This window comes from Anomaloglossus baeobatrachus, unplaced genomic scaffold, assembly GCF_048569485.1.
Source record: "Anomaloglossus baeobatrachus isolate aAnoBae1 unplaced genomic scaffold, aAnoBae1.hap1 Scaffold_212, whole genome shotgun sequence".
In the NCBI taxonomy this organism is placed as follows: domain Eukaryota; kingdom Metazoa; phylum Chordata; class Amphibia; order Anura; family Aromobatidae; genus Anomaloglossus; species Anomaloglossus baeobatrachus.
In genome coordinates this window covers 43,956-50,212 of record NW_027441982.1, presented here as the reverse complement: position 1 = coordinate 50,212, position 6,257 = coordinate 43,956, and the positions used below count along the sequence as shown (strand labels likewise).

The following is a 6,257-nucleotide window of genomic DNA, read 5'->3' as shown; positions in this document are numbered from 1 at the left end:
CTTGTACGGTTTATGATTATTATACTGGTACCTATTATGTAAAAACCCCTTTCGCATGCAAAGCGCCATGAATTATATGGCGCATAATAAATAATAATAATTTGTATAAATACCCGTGTGGTCAATATAAATAAACTGCCACCAAACTTAATCCTCCGAAATAGGGAAGGCTTCTTTACAGTTAGAGCAGGTAGATTGTGGAATGCTGTCTACAAGGGGTAGGAATGCTAGATACCATCACAGCTTTTAACAGAAACGGGGGAGGGCGATTCCCTCAGCACCAATAACATTGTTATAAATAACTTAGTGACAACATGTAGAGCTGGGCGGGACGCCTGTTACCTGTGACGTCACGTTATCCTCCCTAGGGGGACTTATCCCACCCCGCATTCCCCATCAGGGTACTCACCTGGTGATTCAGGAAATGACAAGACGACTGGATCTAGATCTACCCACGTAACGCCTGCTACGACGACGCTCACACCTATCCAAGGGTTAAGATGACAGACTCCGGACATGGTGGCTACCCATGCCAAAGCTTGCTACCGTGACCCCTGCACATGACCGTACAACGCGATAGTCGGCACCGCACCCACCGCCGCCATAACATGCTGAAATCCCCTGTGTGACAACGGGGCGGGGCTGTTAACAGTCACCATTGTCATAATGTCAAATGGAGTGTGTTTTGGCCTGGGAGGGGGCTTGGTGTAGGTGTGGTATCAGCAGGAGGGAAAACACGCCACCTGCTGACTGTTGCTTCTTGCCCCTGTTCACTACCAGCCCCCCTCAATTTGAACATTGAAGTCCTAACAGAATCCCTTAACCCGCCCGCTCACTGGGAGACCCACATGGTCCCTGGTTCATTCCCAGGCTAGCCCCCTTGGCATTCCCGGGGCATACAAACGGAGGGGAGGGGAAGTTCAGTGCGTGTGGGATGGGGTGATTTGACTCTTGCAGGTTAGTGCCTGCATACTAGATTCTCCCCTACCGTGCCTCCAACCTGCGCTGTGACAGGGACTGCACTGAGTCTGCACTTCAATTAGGCTGTGTGCCTAATTCATGCGTCCTGCGTCCCCTGCACAGTCTATGGAGACTGTGTAGAGGCCGTACGCACGTTGCATAGTAGAACGCAGCGATTCAGCTGTTGCCCGAATCGCTGTGTTCTAAGAAGTGACATGTCACTTCCGTGCGCTTTGCCGGCAGCTCCTGCTCTGTCTATGGCAGGAGCTGCAGGCTGAGCGCACGTTCTCTACCGGCACCATGCGCCTCAGAACGGAGCTTTTCAGCTGCGCTCTGAGGCACACCTTTTAGGTGCCGTGCAGAGCGCACACAGCCCTACCCAGCTCCTCCTCGGCACTGGCGACGGTGTCTGGTCGGCGGTTGCTGGGCGGCGGGTGGGCGGGGCCAATGACAAAGAGCGCGAAGCGCTCTTTTTCAAACTTAATGGCGGCTCAAGCTGACCGGCGGGCGGGTAGTTCCCTCAGAACGCCGCTCGCCGGCGCACGTAGCTTGAGCCTCAGCAGGGAGGGAGCCGCTCATAGCAAACAGCGCCGTGAGCAGAACGCTTTCCTCCATGCTGATTTTAGGGGAGGAGGGGGGGGGGGTGGGAGGAGGGGGGGGGGGTGGGGGGGAGGGGGGGGTGAGGTTGTTAAATAATGGCGAGCACAAGCGGACCAGCGGGCGGGTAGTTCCCTTAGAACGCCGCGCTCACCGGTCACACATCGCTTGTGCCTCAGCATAGAGGGAGCCGCTCACAGCTAACAGTGCTGTGAGCTGAAACGCTTACCTCCCTGCTGATAGCTCTCTTACCGCCTCCAGGAGCGGGTCCCTGTGTCCGGCTGCCCAAACAGGTCCGGGTCCTGCAGCCGAGAGGCTGGAAGCTGGGCAGCACGGTGATATGTATCCAGGAGGCGGGGCTTAGGCCAGTCACACCACAGGAGGCGGGGGCGGCAGGTCAGTGTCTTTCTAGGGGGAGACCTCTATTTAAACATGCATAGGGGCCAGCAGTCAGGGGGCAGCATCTCAAGTTTCTGGCTGCAGTGCCCCTCATTGTGTTATAGCCCACGTGTCATGATAACACTTGTACCATCTTTTCATTTAGATTCCACCTACAATTATTTACCGATTCCAGTTCTGAAATAGGCTTTCATGATCTACTCACTAGAATTCTCAAGTGCATAAGGTACTGAGACATATACATGTTCACACCATTATAAAGAACAAAGTATAAACATTGAGGTTTTTCTCACACCCATGTTCCTGTGTTCTTTGATATGATATGTGTTCATTTCCTTCACTATATAGGATTGCAAGTTTTCCATTTGTACCTTAATGGCAATGACGCTATACAATTGAACACATATCATCCTGTTATCCATATAGGTGTGTATTTACCTGCTTGACTATTTTTGGTTGTTTGATCCAGAATGTTTCTCCAGATAGGTCATGTGGAAATTTTCTTTCCTCAGTACAAATGTTTTCACTATGGCTTTGGAAAAATTTTTTGTATGTGCATCATGGTCATTTGACCCATTGTACTCTCAAGTAGCAATATATTGTACTGTTATGTTGTACTATGTACTAATTACGTGTTTATATGGTTTTGTAACCCTTTATGATCTTAGATAACTTTATCCTTGATAAAGACCTAAAAACAAGGTCGAAACGTTGGATGAATTATCCTTTTGCACAAATAAAGAATTTTCAGCATTCCAAGAGTTCTTTTCTTACGTTATTGATCACTATAGTGTGCCAGAGCTATTTCTATTGAATTGACTCTTATTTTTTCTGAGCACCTGCTATATACACAGTGACCCAGACATATTCAAGTTTCATTCAGAAGGCAGAGGGAAGCCTTAGCAGCTGAGCCTATATCTTGGCTTGTGAGCATTAGAACAGGCCGGCGATTACAGGGTAACATGAAAAATGTCCAGCTTGCATTATGACTAGAACATGACAATATCCTTTTAAGTACTAACCTATGATGCGTTCCTAAGCAGTTGATGTTATATGTTCTACATTTCATTTTCTGCATACTTTACAAGTAGTAGAATTTGCTTTGATATAGGCAACTGGATTTTCACAATGAAAAGGCAAAGGATAACGCCCGAAAAAGACGCCATACATTATGTCAGTGCCATCACTGACAAACCTGGATTGACCATGAAATACATCAATCCCCTTAAAGGTGAGTTAAAACAAGTTTTAACTAAATTGCCTTAATATTGTCATGCATTAGAATGACTGTCTTAGGTAATGATAAATATTTTCTACAGGAAGAGGAGTGTTTGCTGAAACTGAAATCGAAAAAGGGAGTTTTGTTGCAGAATATCGAGGCGAGCTCACGTATGCACTTACGATGGTAGACAACTACTCGAGATTTATGGTTGTGGTACAAGTCAAAGATCTAATGGCCCATACTGCAGCGAAGGTCTTCCAAGCACACTTATGCAGACCTCATGGCTACTCAGAGAGAGTCCTCACAGATCAAGGCACAGCCTTTGAAGCGGAAATCTTCAAGGACTTCTGCAGCTTTTACCGATGCAGGAAGATGCGCACTACACCCTACCATGCTCAAACCAATGGTTATCAACCTGCTCAGGACTTTACCCCATATTCCAGATGTGGCCTTACAAGTGATTTATAGAGGGGTAACAATACGTTGGGATCACCGGATCTAATCTCCCTTTTTATACACCCTAAAATCTTGTTTGCTTTAGAATAAACAATAACATCATAAAGGTATAGCAGTACCGTTTCAAAGTTTCGGTGTCCCAAGCAGCATTCCATCAGCCTCTGGAAGGTTCCTGGCAAATTGCACAGCTCGAAGGGCATGCTTTTGAACTCGCAGAGACCCATCGGGGTGGCAAAGGCGGTCTTCTCCCGGTCTGCCTCAGCAACGGACACTTGCCAATAGCGACTAGTGAGATCAAGGGTAGAAAAATAATTTGCAGTTCTCAATGCAGCTAGCTATTCCTCAATACAGGGGAGTGGTGCTGTCCTTCTTCTTTAACAGGACCAACGGAGCTGCCCAGAGGCTACAACTGTCACGGATAACCCCAGCCTCCTTCATGTTGCTCAACATGTCCTTGGTACACTGGTAATGTGCAGGTAGTTTTGGCTTATATCTCTCTTTGATGGGTGGGTGTGCACTTGTGGGGATGTAGTGTTTGACCCCTTTTATTCTTCAAAAGTCTAGCGGATGTTTGCTGAAGACTTGCTCGTATTCTTGCACTAGCCTGTAGACCCCCTTCTTGTGATGTGAAGGTGTGGAGTCAGTGCCTACGTGTAATTCCTTACACCACTCCTCTGGCTGACTTGGTGAGCTGTCACTGAATGGGTGGGCTGAAGCAATGGTGGATGCTGCTGTTTGGATAGCATGTGTATCTACTGAGAACAGCTTATCAATGGTGGCAAATCGGAGCAGCTTAATCTCTTGCTCTCCGCAGTTCAACACTCTCATGGGCACTCTTCCCTTCCATATTAATGAATAAAACTATGATGTAAATAGCATATAGATACCCCACAAATGCAGATAAAAGTAGGTTATGGGAAAAGGGGGAAGAGAGAAACAGGAAAATAGTGGAATAAAGTATACCTTCCAGGTGGGAGAGGAAATGGCAGCACAGCCAGTGGAGGTGAAGCAAGGGGAGCCTGCAACTAAAGAGTTGAGAGCGTTATCACATGGTGACTGAGCCTGATTGTAACGGGAGCATAGAGGTGCCGATCCTGTCTTACCTGCGTTGGTGTAGAAGTGGGTGTCCTGTGGTGGAGTCAGCTATGTGCAGTGGTGGCCGTGGGTTCTTTTATGTGCGACCGTAGTAATAGCTGCGCCCACTTCCTGTATGGGAGTGGAATGCAGTGAGGGTAATGGAACGCACGCCTGCGCATTTGTGTTTAACGTCGCGCATGTGCAGAACGGAGAAAAGGCTGCGCTCACTTCCTAATGAAAGGGAGTGAGACGCATCTGGGAAGGGAAGGGAAAAGATTAGGGTTTGGGGATGATGAAAGGGCTTTCTACGGGCAAGGATGGCAAAGGGTGGCAGTGACGGAAAGTCAGGCAGCCTGTCCTGTCCTGTCCTGTCCGTCCGTCTTTTTGTATCATGAATTGGAAAGACTGCAAGGGGGAGGGGAGGTGCTTGTGTCCAAAAGGAGGAGTTATTCAGATTCATTGCAGTGGGCGGCGGCTGCAAAAAGCACCATTCTTCTTGTTTTTGCTCTGCAAAACAGCCTTTTCAAGGGTTGGCTTGGGTGACAAAATGTCTTCTGTAGGCGTGGGTTTGTCTCCCTCTCCCTAAGATGTGTCCGGTATAGGCCAGGGTGCCACTCAAGGCCGTAACCAATTCGGGTTATAGCTTCTCGGCCTTTTGGCTAAGATCAAGTGTAGTTTCGGAGGACGCTACCTTGGTCGGTACTGGAAGGTGCCTGGGATTGCACGTCTGCCGGCCTTGAGGAAGTGTGTGCGCCTTCTGGTGACACATAGCCCTCTTGTGCCTGGACGGTTCCCAGGCAACGGGAGGCGATCACCTTTGTTATTTTGAAGTCCTACTGATAAACAGAAAAAAAAAAAAATTAAATCTGTTCTTATCAGTTTAATATCTGATACGTCCCCTCTCTGGGGACCATATATTAAATGGATTTTTAGAACAAGGAGATGGAAAAAATCTTGCTCTGTCCACTGCACGCATTGACCTGGTATTGCAGTACCTCCAGGACCGGTACACCCCTTCTTAACCCAGTTTCCAAAAGCAGAACTCAATTCACCTGATTCAAATGAGCCCCATTAGTTAATTGAAAGAAAGCAAAAACTTTATATGCACCTCAATTTGGCCAATTCACTTTTCACACTTTCACCCTTTTTTTTATCTTTCACACCTTTTACTTGCTTTATTGATGCAAAAAGCTGTGCCAAATAGCAAACTCATCTCCACTCAACTTGACCAACTCTGCTATGTCCCGTGCAGTATCTTATTCTCAGTCTTATCTAGATCATTTGCAATTGAATAGAATAGATCCCTTTTGGCTGCTTATGACTGTGTAAAATATGTAGTTTTACTGGGCTGGGATGAGAGAATCCATTGAAGCATGGTGTAGGGATTGTGGTTCCTGTGTGCTAAGAAGAGAGGCTGGCACCAGCCAGAAAGCCCCATTGCAGCCAATAATCACTTAATAACTTTTTCAACTTGTCATCATATGGGAGGCCTTCCATTCCTTGTAGTAGTCTAGTTGCCCACCTTTGAACTGACTCTAACTTCTGA

At 47.4% G+C, this 6,257-nt stretch overlaps 1 pseudogene; it reads left to right on the top strand.

Moving 5' to 3' along the window:
• Positions 1-5,521: 5,521 nt before the first annotated feature.
• Positions 5,522-5,728, top strand: LOC142261083 (U2 spliceosomal RNA; annotated as a pseudogene).
• The last annotated feature ends 529 nt before the right edge of the window (positions 5,729-6,257 follow it).